The sequence below is a fragment of the Sus scrofa genome, chromosome 4 (assembly GCF_054392235.1).
Source record: "Sus scrofa isolate SSC_HxYL_T2T_F1_AM1 chromosome 4, Sscrofa_HxYL_maternal_Yorkshire_Landrace_v2.0, whole genome shotgun sequence".
Lineage (NCBI taxonomy): Eukaryota > Metazoa > Chordata > Mammalia > Artiodactyla > Suidae > Sus > Sus scrofa.
This window is the reverse complement of record NC_139386.1, coordinates 134,124,548-134,141,477: the sequence shown is the minus strand read 5'-3', so window position 1 is coordinate 134,141,477 and position 16,930 is coordinate 134,124,548. Positions and strand designations below refer to the sequence as shown.

At 44.0% G+C, this 16,930-nt stretch overlaps 1 long non-coding RNA gene across 1 annotated transcript in view; it reads left to right on the top strand.

The window, feature by feature from the left end:
* LOC106510248 (uncharacterized) overlaps positions 1–4,558 on the top strand; it is a 46,202-nt gene extending 41,644 nt beyond the window's left edge. The window contains exon 7 of the long non-coding RNA XR_014844906.1: positions 1,635–4,558. This is a non-coding gene — a long non-coding RNA (uncharacterized LOC106510248). The remainder of the gene's footprint in view (positions 1–1,634) is intronic.
* The last annotated feature ends 12,372 nt before the right edge of the window (positions 4,559–16,930 follow it).

Below are 16,930 nucleotides of genomic sequence, written 5' to 3'. Positions count from 1 at the left end.
ACGGTCGGCTTTCAAGGATGCATTTTTAAGAATCTCTTTCTTTGAAAGCACTTGAACCAGAAGTCAAATGGCGTGACGCAAACAAATCATTTCTTGATGAAGAAGTGAAACGTCTCAATAAGGACGAATAAGGAATCTAACCTACTGACCACACTTTGGTTACACTGCATTGATTTCTGCAGAAATTACTGTAAAAGAGCGTGCGGCATACACTCTACTGTTCAGCTTCTTGGCAAAGACAGAAATAGCGTAAGATGCACAGTAACGTGTCACCGGTTTTAGTTATCCCTCCTGATTCAGGCCTTTTCCTGGATTCCGGTGGGTCAGGGCGTCAGGGGAGAAGCTACAGGCTACACACGGCCTTGGCTACAGACTCCACTGTCACGATCTGGAGATGCAGCAGCTGAGTCCACCAGGTCAAGGGCAGGTGACAGTGACCACGGGAAAAGAAAAAAGGAACAAAACAGTCTTGCTTCATCCTCAGTGACAGTGATTAGAGGGTGCAAGGACAAAATTCCCCAATTCCAAAGGTTCCCATAAATGTCTCAGTTTCTTACTCGGGGCTTCAGGAGCTTTAGAGCTACGTCCCAGCATTGGTTTTTCTTGTGTAAATTGGTAGGAGTGGGTGGTGGGTTGAGGTGTGTGTGTCTTCACAGCTCCCCCACCCCCGCCGCAATTCTATCTGAGCTCGGGGTGCCTGGAGGAGCCCCTTACAAGACAAGACAGCTCTACACATGCCAGCTTCGCACAGTTCAGCAGGGACCTGATATGGTCACATGGTCACGGGGTGTAGCTCTCTTCCTTCCAGCCTTCCTAGATGCAGGGTTTAGGTCAGCCATCTGGAAGGAGAGAAGGATGGGGGCTTGTCTTGAGGCTGTTTTGCCCAGCAAGCACAAAATCTTTTCTTAGCTTGAATATTATTTTGGCATATTTTGGAGGTGGGCAGATGGAGATAAGGGAGAGGATGCTAAGGAAACCCCAAGTCCCGCCGGTACTGCCCACCAGTGCCGGGCTTGGCAAATACCGCAAAGCCCCCACAGGCTCAAAGAAGGATGAGGTGCTTCTTCGGAGGATCTGAATTCATCTTCCAGGAAAGTGTTTTTCAGAGTGTTGTCTTACTGAACTAGACTATCAGGGATGGTGAGTGGGGACGTGGGGGGAGAATCTCCAGGAAAAGAGAGTTTGTACTTTTAATAAACATCTATGATAGAGCTTAACGCAGAGGAAAGTTTGGAATTACAATTTCTTCATTTTTCCACCTTCTTCAGTTTTTGGCTTTGATTGCCTCCTTAGAATCTTTTTGGAGATGCTTGCGTTGCTTGGATTATTTTTCCCGCTGTGTCTAGAAAGTTTGCCTCTTTCCAAATGAGTTGTGCTGCCAGAGAGGGTGCCTTGAAGCCTTTCACGTTGCATCTAAGAGGGATGCTACTTGCATTTAGAGCACACAGTATTGACAGTGACCTTGGGCAAGAAGAAAAACACAATGGCGACCATTGTAATATCATATATTTGAATAACGCGCTACAAGTCACAATTAAATTGAATTAAATGGCACAGTTGCATTTGTAAATTACACGATCATCTCAATTTTCACAACTTGCTGTGGGATAGGTAATATTCTTCCTATTTTACAGATGAGGAAATGGAGGTTTGAAGAAGATAAGGTCTTATGACGAATATCTAAGTCAGCTAAACAATAGATGGAAGAACTGAGCCTGGATGCAGGGTCCTCTGACAACGGGCCCATGGATGCTGACACGAGCCCCCGATGGCCTCTGGAGTGGCTTTGGCGCAAGAGCACTGTAAACTGATCCTCAGAGCAGCCTGCTTGAGGTCAAACCACTTGAGTTCTGATCTTCGCAGTTTCGGTGGACAATTCTCCACTTAACTACCACGGACGTCCACCTGTTGAATGGTATTTCCTGTTGGGAAAGACCTTCTGAGCTGGTCTAGCTTTCCCCATCGGCGTTACCTGCTTCTGGAACAGCTCACGCCCTTACTTTATTTGCCATCATATGACTCCAGGGAAGGTATGAACATGAGGCTTCCCCAAACTCCTCTTCTCACATCCGATGATGCTGCACATACAGACACATCTATGCCTATACTTTCGAGATTTTTCTACTGCTTTATTTTGATCACCTTGACTCGATGTCATGAGCTCCTGTCCCTTCATGAAGATCATCAGATTGAAGAAGAGAAAGGGAACTTGGAGCCTGTGCTAGATTTTCCTGAGGACAGGTGCAGCCTCTGCTGTCCCTTCCGACAAGGACATGCTGTCAAGGGCGCAGCCCTAAGGACTACACTCCTCTCATCGTCACGTGACTCTTTCTTCACGTTGGGCTGAAAAGTTCAACCTTTATCTTCCACACATTGGTCCTTGCTTTGACCTCTGAAGCAGCACAGAGATCTTACCCTTTGTTTTGACGTGGGAGTTCGTCAAACACTGAGCCAGTCTCCACCAGTAGGTCTAGAGTTAGATGATTCCGAGTTTTATGGTCTGGATTGTATGCCCTCCAAGTTCCCCTGTTCAAGCCTTGCCCCTAATACTTCAGAATGTGATAGCATCTGTAGATAGAGTCTTGAAAGAGATGATACGTTAAAATCAGGTTACTGGGATAGGTTCCATTCCAGTATGGCAGGTGTCTAGATAAGAAGAGGAAATTAGGGCACAGAAACGCACAGAAAGAAGACCGTGTGAAGACACGGGGAGAAGATGGCCACCTACATGCCAAGGAGAGAGCCCTCAGAAGAAACTAACCCTGCCAACATCTTGTCTCAGACGCCCAGCCTCCAGAACGGTGAGAAAATAAATGACTGTGGTACCTTGTTAGGGAGCCTGGGCCGACTAACGCAGGACTCGAATATACATGGGGTTGGAGCCAAGGAGCCAGGTCAGGTCTTCTAGGCAGATGTGCAGAGGGCGAGGGGAGAGGATGAGAGCAGGTGTCGGGAGAGGGCCTGGGAGCTGCCCTGTGAGAATGAGGGGCAGAGAGAAAGCAGCCACGGGAGGGAGAGCTCTTTGCTTCTTTTCTATTGCGTCCTGGACTCCACAGCCTTGTGTTCACTTTTGTCAAAATTGTAGCGTTTAAACACTCTCTCCTTTCCTCGCCCCATGCACCAAATTTAGACGGTGCGGATTAGAAACCTGAAAATTGGTCATTGCAACGTTCAAAGGTAGGGTTAAGGTGTTTGCATGAGTGTCATTGAGTTATGGCTCAATCTCAGATTTTACTAGGGAAGTTTTTCAAAGTACACTTTTCTTTTTTTGATACAGACTATGAAATTCAATTTCAGTGTAGATTTGTGACGGGTACGAAACTATATTTTGAAGACCCACAGATAAATAAACAAACAAACAAAATCCCCAACTCCGCATAACTTCCCAGATGCTTCTGCTGTGCCCACTGATTGAAATACATGAAAACAGACGAAAATAAAAGTGAATGTTTTCTACATGCCTGGAAACGATGCCAGAGGATTGGAGATTTCAGACTTCACAGAAAACCAAAAATTTCTCCCTTTGGGGGGAATGTTTTATGAATCGGTAAACACGGCCGAAGTTTCCTGTTCTTATTACCGTATTACTTTGAATGAGGATGTTGGAAAGGATAGTTGCCCTGGCAGCCTTTTGGGGGTTTCTGCGCCCCTCCCAGCAGTTCCTTTCCTGTGTTTCAGGACCTCAGTCTGAAACGAGCTGCGACAGCTGAACACACTCAACCGTAGTGACCATCACATCCTTCTCTGTGACCTGGGACACAGCCTCTGTGTTCTCAAGGGCTCTATCGGCCAAGGATTAGGAACCACTCCTATGAATAAAGAACCGTCTCTCACGGGGAAGTGTGCTCTTCCTTCTTGTGGAAGAAAACTTACGACATTGAACTTGATGAGAGCCATCATGTTCACATGCTCAAACAAAACAAGCCTTCTCCATCTCCCCTCCCACCTTTCCAGGTTCCAGTGTGCGGAGGGGCCGGCCCTGGAAAGAAGGCATCGTAGGCTTTAGACTGCAGCCAACCAGGACCAACCAGGTGATCAAATTCTGCATAAAAGCAATGCATGGTGCTGCTCTAGCTTAGGTTTCAAAGAAACTCCAAGGTGCTCTTTATCCATTTCTGGAATTTTTTAAACCACTGTTCCATTAATTTTGGAGACTGGGGAGACCAGAGGGTAAGCAGAACAGCTAGACTCTGCTAATTTAGTTCAGGTATTTAGGAATCCGGTACTAGGTTAATTAGAACTAATTACTATTAAGTTCTGCATAGGTAGGTAGAGCTGATTATACACTGTGCTTAAAACATCTCAGTGGGAAGCAGTGTATGTGCGTGTGTTTGGGGGGGGTCTCTGACCTGAAGTTTACCAAGCCTGCCTGATGGTGCTGACTTGACTGCTTCTGCCACACAAAGGAGGCTGAGGATATGCGCCTCTGCCCCAAGTTGTATTTTACCCAAGTGTCACGTCTCTGCCATTCCACCTGCGAGTCATTGCTTTGGCTTCCTTTGCTTCCCCTAAAACGAAAATTCTCTTGGTTTGTGCAACATGACTTGGCGCAGGCAAATGCATTAAGGGAATTATTAGCTTGGTTTTCCGGCGGCTCAAGGGAACTAGCGGAGTTGGAGGAGACTCGAATGCAGGGTTGCCGAGGAAGTGAGGGGCAGGGACCAGCTCAGGAGGAAGGGCCAGTGACACCCATCGTGTCCACGTGGGGATTTTGCATGGGGCTGGCTCCTCCCGCTCAGTGCTGCTTCAAACCAGAACAAACCACCTGTCCTCGGGCGCTTCCGCTGATTTTGCACTATTTCAATTGTTGAACCCACCACTAAATTAGTTAGCAAGGCTGGAGTGTGCGAGGTGAACACTGACACTGCTGTGGGTCCAGGGGCAAGATCGGGAGGTCCGAGGGGCCCCTCTCACAGCCCAGAGGCAGGAAACGGTTAGGAAGCGTCCCACGGCCATTCTGTCCCCTCATTCCATTTCTCCTTTGCACTTCGGAAAGAACATCCCCGGCCCCAGATCCCTTGAGGGGTCCCTGCTTCCTCCACGTTTTACCCGCGGGCTCCTCGTAGCCCCTGACCCTGTGTGTCTGGTCACCGTCTCAGGAAGGGGTAGCTCTGGTGACCTCACTGTTGGGGTGACAGGAGCCTGCACAAACGGGGCTCTTCGGTAGCAAAGTAACGCCACCGGTGGCCGGGCTCAAGCATCTTGGCTGAGGGTGCGGGGCCTGGCCCGGCTGTCCCCTGCACCTCATCTTCAGAACTCGGCCTGGCCCTGCCTAAATCAAGCTCTGCAGGTGGAGCCCGGGTTGTGAGAAGGATGCAGAGCCTGAGGAGGCGCCGGCACTGCCTCTTCACGTGCCTTCTGAGGACACCCCGAGCGGCGGGCACCGGCCAAATCAGCCCACTCCTGGCTCCGCCAATACCTCGGGCTTGGGACCCCTGCCTTGACTCTGTGAGCGAGCAGGAGGCTGTTTTCCCTGCGTGTTTGCACGTCTTGCCTTTCCCGTCCCTACGTGAGCAGTCGGCCCACAGGTTTCGCTTGTCTAATCAGGTGCATCGGCCGCTGGAGATGCGAGGGAGGAACGCCCCTCTGACTCAGATTGAGCACAAACACAACTCGGCCTTGTTAGCAAAGGCAGGCAGGCGCACCCACGGCTGCTCAGATTAGATCTTTCCCGGGCAATCTGCGGGGCGGGGCAGGGCAGATGGGTGGGTTTTTATGGCAAGACACGCAACTGGAGGCCTCCCCTTGGGGACGCGCTAAATCACAGCAAAATGCCACTATTTACACATGACCTTCAAGGCTCTCACACGCCTGCTTCCTTAGGATGCAGTGCAGACTGCATTTTCTTGAGCCCGCTCCCAACAGCTTGCAGTTCAGTTGGAGGACAGAACCCAAATGCTCTCCAAATGTTCCCTCCAAATGGTCATCTCGAAAAGCGCCGTCTGAAGGCGCGCCACCTTTCTGCACCAGGAGAGGGGCTGTCGCTCTGCTCACCCCTCCGCAGGGGCGTCATCCGGAGATGAAAACCCCCGATGACAAAGATAGGGCCGCCAAGCTGCTTTCATTTGTTGATACCGAAAGCACGAGAGGCCTCTTCCAGGCTTCTTGAAGCCTCAGTATTGTGTATTGCACATTCACCCCCGGCTCGTGTGCTGACACAAACAAATAAACGCGATCATAACGGTTGAAATGTCGTTAGAAACACAACTGAGAACATCTGTATTGTAAGCAGAAATAAATTAGAAATACTGAAGGGTTTTGTAGCTGTGAAAACGAAGGAATAAAAAAATAACCCACACTACCTGGATTAAGCGGTTATAAATAATGTATAAAGCAAAAATCTCATTACCCCTGCGTAAACTCCCCCCCCATGAAATGTATTTTATGAATGTAGTAACACTGTAATAACCAGAGCATTTGTTTCTCCCCCACAAACTTTCCATTTCGTAACTGTGAGACTGTTTGGATTTACAAGTCCAAGACAAAACATCCCCGAGTTTTACTGGTTTTGGTCTCTTCCTGTGACCTTCAGCTCTGGGACTCTGTGCAGCTCTTCACGCCCCTATTTATCAGAATGCCGCTTTGCACCCGTGACACGGTCCCCCAAATACAGCTCTTCAAAACCAAACGGGGGCGAGCACAGATCGCAGCCCTGGAGGCAAAGGCCTCGCCACTTGCATTGCCGGGGGCGCCAGGAGGATGGGAGAAGTTTTCCCTCTCAGGTCGGGGACACCTGCTGTGGCTCCCAGAGCCCAGGTGGCTGTCAATAGGGTCGATCTGTTGCTGATGGCTCTCAAGTGAGGCGACAGCAGCCACGTTTGTGAGCTCGGAACAACTGAGCCATGGGGCTGCCACAGGGGCGGCCAGAACGTTCCACCGGGGGCCACCTGCAGGGAAGCCTGGACCCAGGAAGAACATGACTCTGCAGAGCCACCCACCCCCGCAGCCCTTCTGCCTTCCTTTTCCTGGTTCCTTGTTGTGTCATAACCCCATGGCCGGGCTCTGGACCATCGCGGGACCTGGCCGCATGCTGAAGGGTGAAGCACGACCCTGGAGTCCTTTTGTTTTGAAAACCCAGTCCTGGGTGAACCTTGTGTCTTTAAGATACACGCGGCCAGAGGGAAAGCCTTATAAGCTGGCTCAGTGCAATCTTTTATGTCATAGGAGCCTCCCTAGGCCTAATCAGCTCCTACCCCAGATGCGTCATGATTCCCTCTGAGCCTTTCATTAATGAATTAACGGACATCCTATCCGGCTCTTCTTGCGTCCTTGGGATGGTTCCTACGTGAACCACAGACACCCACAGAGATAACTGCCTGATTCCTGGCCTGATCCCTGATCCGGTGCTGCTCCTACTGGCGTGCCGGGGTCCGTGCTCTATTTCTGCCTCCCCCGTTGGACTAGCCATGCAGCTGGGCAGAATGACCCCATTGGATTCCCTTCTAGCGGGAAGTCATGCATGGACTCATTTTTGGAGTCAAGAGTCGGAAACTTGTCATTTCTCCTTGTCTGATGTGCCACTATGCCGGGGCGGGGGTGGGGGGGGATTGCCGCCTTCTGTGTCCAAAAGTTGCTCCTGTCTCCTTGACTCTACTTGAGTGACTTCGGTTCAGTCCTCCTGGGAGCCTCAGCTGGCCTTGAAAGTAGAGATAATGTCACCTCCCACTTTAGTGGCACCTAAATAAGGTCAGGTGCGTGAAGGGGCTTTACACGGCTTAAAGTCATATTGAGTGCCATGGGGTGATGCGTCTTTGTCCAGGCTGCTCTAACAAAATAGCCCAGCCCAGGTAGCCCGTGAGCCACAGAAATTCACTTCTTGAAGTTCTGGAGGCTGGACGTCTGAGCACGGGTGCCAGCATGGGTTGCACTCTCAATTTCTGACAGTGTCCATCATGGTGGGTGGGAGGGGAGGGACTTTCTGGAGCCTCTTTTCTGAGAACACGCGTCTCCCTCCTGAGCCTCCACCCGCATGGTGTAAGCAGCTCCCAAGGCAGCTCCCGGAAACCATCAGCCTGGGGGGTGGGATTTCCACATCTTGATTTGGGGGGGAGCCCAGACATTCAGACCACAGCATCTTTATTAAAAGGCAATTTCTAGCCTACCTCAGTTACAGTGTGGTTTGAAGATCAAATTAAACAGCATATGTGAAAAGGGCTTTGAAAAGTATAAAGCACTGCAAAGCACATCCCTGTATGGTGAGCACCATGGCAGAGCCGCATTGTCTGGCTTTACCTGTGGGCGGGAGTTCCACCGACATATTTGCCCGAAGCCACACAGTTTTCTGGACCAAAAAGAAGGTGCAGAGGCTGGAGGTTCTAGACCTGGTGTTGTCTTTATCATATATATATAACCCTAACCCTAACCCTAACCCTAACCCTATATATATATATACACACACATACACACTTATTTTATTATCGTGAGCACCTCAATGAATTGTTTTGAGATCTTTTCTCATTTCTTTCACTTCTAACATGATGGAACTGCAGTCATCTCCCAGTATGGTTGTTGGGAAACATGATTGAAATGGTTTCCAAAAATAGCTTGTAAGGACAAAGTTACAGGAAGGACAAAAATGGTGTGTGAACTCGCTCAGCAGTGACTAGGCATGTCTCCACATACCCCTAGGATCTCGAGCTGGGAATGTAACGGCAAGAACCTATTGAATCAGGACAAGGGGATGGTTCTGCTCCTGTGACAATCTAGGTCTCGGAGTCTGGGATGTGGGCAGGGTGAGAAGAGCAGATTGCATTTTCAGGAGAAGGGTTAAGCTCCAGTGTTTTGGACAGGAGGGGCTTAGATGCACTTTTAAAAAGTCCTTGAATTTACCTGGTGAGTTTTGTGTCCTTGTGGCGGTTGTAGCCCATTCCAGGCTATGAATAAATTTAGCAACACAAAAGAGGTCATTTAAAATCTCTGCCTCAGACGCTCCACTTCCTCCCGCCCCCCTTCTAGGTTTCTCTCCATCACTAGTTTGGCAGCCTGTGAGGCTGCCCTTCTGACCATGGTGAGTTGAAGATTAGTGGCATGTGGTTTTAGAAATGTTTCAAAACTTTTATAGCAGAGTTGTGAAAAGGGGGAGCTTTCCAAAAAACTCTTAATAGAGAAGTTCAGCGATCCATTTACTTATTAGTTTGGGCTTTAAAACCACATTTCAGTGTAAACTAATAGCAGACTTAGAAAATGTTGAAAATCCACTATAAAGGGTTCCTTTATAGCCTCCGCTCTGCTTCTGCTTATAACATCTCTCGTCACCATTACACTGATCAAAATAGGAGATTAACATTAATATTACATTATTAACTAAACTACAGAGCTCATTAGAAATTCCCTAATTTTCCTACAAATATCATTTTCTGGTTCCAGGATCTTATCCAGACCTCACATTGCATTTCGCCTCCAATCTGTCACAGTTCCTCAGTCTTGCCTTGTTCTTTATGAAGGGGTCTTTTTGAAGCCTAGCGAACAGTCATTTGGTAAAATATCCTTTAATTTAGCTTTGTCTAGTGTTTTCTCATGCTGGGGATACGATTATGCAGTTTCTGCAAGAATAACACAGAAATACTACTGTGTCCCTTTTCAGCACATCACATCAAGGGATTCATGGTGCTGATATAATTTATTACTGGAGTTATTTACCTTGATCCCCTGGTTAATCTGGGACCTGCTGGTTTCTCCGTGATGCCATTACTCTCTTTCCTCTTGTTTTTGAAGCAGGTACTTTGAGTTTATTCAAATTCTCTTTATCCTTATTGAATTTCTTTTGCATGAAATAGCAGATACCTAAGAAAAGGAGATAGTCTTAGAGCTGAGTTTTTACACCAAGGATCACATAATCCACTCTGTGGGGATTTGCTTCTTTTCACTTCATGTATGTTGTAGGAAGCACGTCACATGAGCGCTACAGGCTTTGCTCATTCTTTTACCCCGTTGCATAGTACTTCTTTGCGTGGCTATACAGGTTTATCCAAGCACTCTTCCTCCCATGAGTGTTTCAGTTGTTTCCAGTGTCTTGCAATTACAAACAATGGAGCAATGAATTAATTTGTACATATGTGTTTTTGCACTATTGGAGATTTGTCCCCTAGAAGTGGGACTGCTAGGTTAAAAAAAAAATGTATATGCAGTTGTGTTAACCATTGCCCAGGCATTCCTCCAGAAGGGCTGTACCAGTCTGCATTCCTACTGGAAAAGTATGGAAATGCCTGTTTCCCAACAAACTTAACTAACAGAAAGTATTCCCATGTTTTAATGTTTTTTTTGCCAGTCTGATAGGTGGGAAGTGGATGTATTTGAGCATGAGGGAGTTTGATCAATTTTTCACATGTTCAAAGGCCATTTTAATCTTTTGTGTGTGGTGTGTGTGAATTTCCACTCATTTTTTGGGTCCTTTGTCTCTTAATAATTGAGATATCTTTATATATAAGGAATATTAGCCTTTTTCCTCTAGTATGTGTTACAAATATTTTCTTGCCATCTGTCAGTTGTCCTATGACTTTGTTCATGTTGCCTTTTGTCACACAAAATGTTTGATTTGTATGCAGTCAAGTTTATCAGATTTTTCTTTGGTCTCTGATTTTAAACCATGGTTAGGGAGTCTTTTTCTTACCAAAGTTAAAGAATAGAATAATTTAGCTATTTTTCCTTCATACTGTCTAGTTTCAGTTTTTATATTTAGATCTCTAATGCACTTGGAGTTTATCTACTGTATGATGTGAGATTATATCAAATTTTAACTTCTCCAAATGAAGACCTACTTGTTTCAGACTATTTATTAAAAAGTTCATCTTTCCCCCAGTGATTTGAGATGCAACGTTTGTCATACACTAAATTTCTATATGTACTGGGGGCTATTGCTGAACTATTCGTCTATTTGTCTATTTCTCTATTCATGTTCCATACCGTTTTAATTATCAAGACTTTACAGAATGTTTTAATTTCTGGTAAGTCTACTCACCACACACAATTTTTCTTTTTTACTGTTTTTTTTTTTTACCTATTTTTGCATTTTTTTTTAATCCATTTAAACTTTGGTATGAAATTGTCTAACTTCAGAAAGTAGCTTGCTGGGATTTTATTGGATTTGTATTAAATTTATAAATTAACTTAAGGAGAATTGAAATTTTTATAATACTATAATCCCATTATAGGACAGGGGATGTTTTTCCATTTGTTCCAGCCTTTATTAGGGTCATTCAAGAGAGCTTAAATTTTTTTCCTTTTGTAGGCTTGTACACTTATTAATTAGCTCCTAAATACATAGTGCATTTTGATGTTGTTGTAAATGTTTTTCTCTACCATTATTTCTTCTGTTTATTACTTATTTGTATGAAGGATATTGATATTATATGTTAATTTCATATCCTGCGACTTCAGCAAATTCTTTTATTATTTGATTAATTTTGTTACTGATTCTCTGGAGCTTTCTGGGTATATTACCATATCATCTATTGATATAATTTTCCTTCCTCTTTAATCAATCTTACACGTCTATTTGATTTTTCTTGTCCAATTGCATTGGCAGATAGCTCTACTAGTAGTAGAGAGCACGAGCATTTCTGTTCCTAATCTTAGCAGAAATGGCTCTGGTGTTTCCTCATTATATAAGACACTGACTTTATTTTTTTTCTTAGTTATTTTTATTTTTTTCCATTATAGCTGGTTTACAGTGTTCTGTCAATTTTCTGTTGTACAGCAAGGTGACCCAGTCACATATACATGTATACATTCTCAGACAATGACTTTATGATATTCATCATTTCAAGAACTATGCGTTGATTCCTATATACTGGGGTAGTTTTATCATGAATGTGTGTTGAATCTAGTCAAATTCTTTCTCAGTGTCTAGGTTTTGTCCTTTTAAAACTTTGAGGAAATCTTTTAACTATTAAGTTTTAGGTAGCAACTCTTGTCATTCTTGGCATTTTAACATATTTTTATTTTTATTTTTTTTTTCCTTTTAGACTTATTATTATGGGTGGTAGGCTGAATGATAGCTGAATAATAGTAACAGGTCCTAATCCCTGGAACTCGTAAATGCTACCTTATGTGATAAAGCTGGTGCAGATATGAGTAAATTCAGGATCTTCAGATGAGGAAATTATCCTGGATTATTGCAGTGGGCTCTGAATGCCTTCAGAAATGTGCTTATGAGAGAGAGGTAGCATGAGATGAGACAGATACATGGGCGAAGGTGATGTGGAGCTGGAGGCCGAGAGTAGAGGGATGCAGTCAGAGGCTAAGGAATGCCAGCAGCTACCAGAAGCTGGAGGGGCAAAGAACAGCTTTTCCCAGAGACTAGGGAGGGCGCATGGCCCTCCTAACCCCTTAACTTCAGATTTCTCTCTTCCAGAACTATGAGAAAATAAATTCCTGTTGTTTTAAGCCACCACATTTGCAGTAATTTGTTACAGCAGCCATAGAAAACCTGACGCAGGTTTTGGGAAGTGAGGTGCTGCTGTAACAAATACCTAAAAATGTAGAAGTGGCTTTGAAACATTAGTGAGTGTTGTTGCTCTGTAGTTTTATTTCTTTGTATTGTCTTTAGGCGTAAGTATTATATTTTCACCATAAAAGGATTAACGAGTTTTCTCTTATTTTCAATGTTCTGGAGCAATTTATAAAGCACTGGGACTAGCTAGTCTTTGAGGGATTGGTAGAATTTCTCTGTAAAATCATCTGTGCTAGGTGTGTGTGTGTGTGTGTGTGTGTGTGTGTGTGTAGGAGAGTTCTTTAATAAATTTCTCTGTTTCTTATACGGAAATTGGCATTTTTAAACTTTCTAATTCTAGGAGTTCCTTGGTGGCACAGTGGGTTAAGGATCCAGCACTGTCCACATGCTGCAGGCGCTGCCAGAAACAGACCACCACAACAAACTTTCTGCCTCTAATGATGTCAACATATATTGCCCTAGAATTTATCCATTTCATCTCGGTTTTTCAGTTTATTTGCATAGAGGTCTGCAATTTAGTCTTTTATGGTTTTTTTTTTTTTTTGTAAATTTCAGTGGTCGTTTTCTTCCTTTCATCTCTTTTTCTTTGTATATTTGTCTATTTTCCCTTTTCCAGGGGATCACATTAGCTAGTGGTTTACCTGTTTTGCTAATTTCTCCCCCACACCAGGATTTCGGTCCTTTAAAATTCACAGGGCAATGTAAGCACATCCACTTCTGTTTCCTGTCTCGTGTTTTTTTATTGCAATATTTCTACGTTGCCACAATACACAACAGCTGTGTGTTAGTCTTTCACTCTCATCCCCACCTTTGTTTTAGAATAATATGTGCATTTACGTACTTTAAGATGCTCCCTATCCGTCCTTTTTTGAAGGGCTGCTATGATTTGCTTGGATGAAGCTTATTCCCCAGCAGTCTTTAAGAACAGTCTATGGGTACAGAATTCTCTAAGTTCTTCTTTTCTTTTTTCTTTTTAGGCCTGCACCTTTGGCATATGGAAGTTCCCAGGTTAGTGGTCAAATCGGAATTGCAGCTGAGGCCTATGCCACAGCCACGGCAACACCAGATCTGAGCCGCATCTGTGACCTATGCTGCAGCTTGTGGCAATGCTGGATCCGCGATCTACTGATCAAGCCAAGGATCGAACTGGCATCCTCACAGAGACAACATTGGGTCCTTAACCCACTACAATGGGAACTCCCTATAAGTTTTTTTTTTTAATTTTTAAAAGATTTTTATTTTTTCCATTACAGTTGGTTTACAGGATATAAGTCCTTGTATACCGAAAATTGTTACTTGATATTTGAAGGACAGGATATTTGACTATATATAAAATCCTTTGTTCACAATTTCTTTCAATGAACTTTTTAAAAATCTTACTCTACTCTTGCCTTTTTCTATGTTGGTTTTTAAAAGTCTGATGCCACTTGAACTCTTGACATCATTAATTTTGCAAAAAAATTTTTGAAACAATTATTTGTTCTTTTTGTCTGGAGGTCTGGAAGATTTTATCTTTGAAATCTAATAGTTTCAGAAGCCTCTGTCTCAGTTGTGATCATTCTTGGTTAATTTTCCCAGATACCTAGTAAGCCTTTTCAGCTGCACATCTTTTTCTATTTTTGGAAAAATTTCTTGGATTATATTTTAAACACTAGTTGCATTTTATTTGCTTTTTCTTCTTTATGGCTCCAGCAGTATAAATCTTATTCCTTCCTCGTTTTTCCATTATTTTCCTCTGACCCAGTTTATATCTTCCTGTGTGTCTTTTCATTCTCTTGGTTGTTTTCCTGCCTTTCTTCAATAGCCCTTGTGAAATTTTCAATTGAGCCTGTTTTCTCTTGGACACTCTAATTTTTTCTTTATTTTGGGGATAATATCATCTTTTTTCTTCCATTTCTTTCCTGAGTTCAATCAAATATTTTTCATTGCCTCCTTGTTTTTGTCCATTTCTGTTCTCAGTGTTTGAGTTTATACTTTAAAGTGTTTTTTTCATATCCTTCAGTGCTTGTTATGGTATATTTAATTTGATTGGAGTATAAACGTAAAGTTTCCTTCTGCTTCGTGTTTTGTTTTTGTTTTTGTTTTTCTGGAGGGGGGTGGTTGGATTTTTCTCAGTTGATTTCTGTGCAAACTCATTCTGCGATAGTCCTTGGTATGTTATTGTTTTGCTTTTCCTTCTTGTGATCCTGGAATGTTTTACATGGTCCGAGTTAAAAGGCACTCTTTACTGCTCGTCTGTAAAACTCAAGCACTTTAGCAGGTCTTATTGGGGTGGGTGGTGGAGGAGGACTGAGAGTCCATCAATTATGTTGATTTATTTTTTCTTATAAGACTCTCCACTTTTCTTCCTTTCTGCTTTACTGCTTCATAGCTAGCGGATACTTCTTCCTTCTCTTTTTTTTCTTTTCTTTTCTCTCCCAGATGATATGTATTTGAAAGTCTGTTCCTTTAAATTGTATTTGCTCATTTAAACTGTGTCTACTTACACTTTGTCCACCCCTTTAAATTGTGTGCCTGGCCCTTTAAAAGACACAGACTTTGAAATCTCCTTCAGCAAGTTCAAGTCTACGTCATCGTTCTGGTGCCCTCTCCAACTTCCCTTCAGTTCCCCTTGCCGGCATCCCTCCTCTGTACCTCCTGTATTCCCAGGAGTTTTCCTCGGTGTGCCTTTGTTTGAAGCAGTGGTCTGTGGTGGGGATGGAAGGGGCAGAAGAGCAGAGCATTTGTTTCCCTTTCTCTTTTTACTGACACATTTTAGCATTCTTGGCATTCTCTTAAAGTAATATGGAGAATATGGTGTTGCACAGATTTCCTAGTTCTGAGGTTATTTTGCATTGTTTGATGGCAGGATGGGGGTGGGGAGGTTACTTACCATACACCTGTCATTGCCTTCAGCTGCGTAAACGTCTCAGAGGATGCCGGCGTGCATGTGAACAGAGCAGTCATCCCTGCCAGCGGTTTTACTAACCACCTGTACCACTGCTGAATGACTCCCATATTTAGATTTTGAATCTAGGTTTTTTCCTAAGCTTTGGATCCACACATCCAACTATAATCACACAACCTCAAACTCACTGAGGTTAACACCCAACCATCTGCCCCATCAGCAAGTGTGATCTACCCCCTCCCCAACACACACTCTGTCCTGTTGAAAAGCAGCATTCTCCACCTGGAGACTCAAGCTAGAAACTGGAGAGTCATCCAAAGCCATCGATCTTCTCTGCCCACACATTCAGTTTGGTACTTAATAAACTGCTATTGGGTGAAAGTCATCATAATTTCTAGAAGAAGATGAAAAAGGAGCAAAATTTTGTCCTTCGACAACACCTGGCATAAGGCTGGATAAGTGTTCTTTGCTACTCAGAGGGAGATCTTGCGAGTGGTGGGAGTAACGGCCCAGAACCCTTATAATTTAGTAAGGATTTTATAGGAATAGAAAACTTCTTGTTAGCGCCGAAGATCTTGGAGACAGGGATGGTGTCTCATTCACTTGATAATCTTTCGCAATACTTGGCAGATGCTTAATAAAGGTTATCAGGGATATTTTAAGTAAACAAATAATAAAATGATTGAGTGACCAGATAGTACCTGTGATAAAGCACATATCTCCTCATGCAAAGAAAAACTGGTTCTAAAAGATCTCTAACCTTAAGCAAGCCAACTCAAAATCATACCAGCATGAGGATTATTACAAACATGAATAATACGGAGTTCCCGCCATGGTGCAGTAGGCTAGGAACCTGCAGCAGCTCGGGTCACTACAGAGGTGCGGGTTTGATCCCCAGCCTGAAGTAGTGGGTTTTAAGGATCTGGTGCTGCTGCAGCTGCAGCGTAGGTTGCAGCTGTGGCTCAGATTCAGTCCATGGCCCACGGAACTTCCATGTGAAGCAGGCGCAGCTACAAAAAGAAGGGAAAAAAGAGAGAGAGCGAGAATGACATGATCACTCAGACACCAGCAAACTCGGAATCTAAAGACGGCTTCTTACGCCTATTTTTTGTCTGTGCCACCAAGTCCTTTTGAATCTGGTGCAACCTCTGGACCTGTCTCAGAATAAATGCTTTAAAATGCATAATATAAAACACATAGAACTGCAGAGAAAACCAATTACACAGAGCTATAATTATCAACGTATTAAAAAACACACAAATGTGTGAGATAGTAATATATGTGCTTTTTAATCAAGGCATTAAATAATGAGATCTAGCAGCCAGACTAATAACTACCATATTCTCAAGTACTGGCGAATATCAGCAATTTTTCAAGACACCTGCAACCACCGTGACGTGACATGAAAACATCTGTGGTTTCCGCTGGTGATGCAGTGAAGGCATACCGAAGGGTATTCCACAGCAGTTCCTTGCCTGTATTCGTAATTGAATAAAATACTCAATTTCAATTAGAAATAAAGGCGCAGCTTCTATCCCCCATCCAAGTTCATGGTCATCAGAATCCTATACACACAGCTGCATCCATGAGGT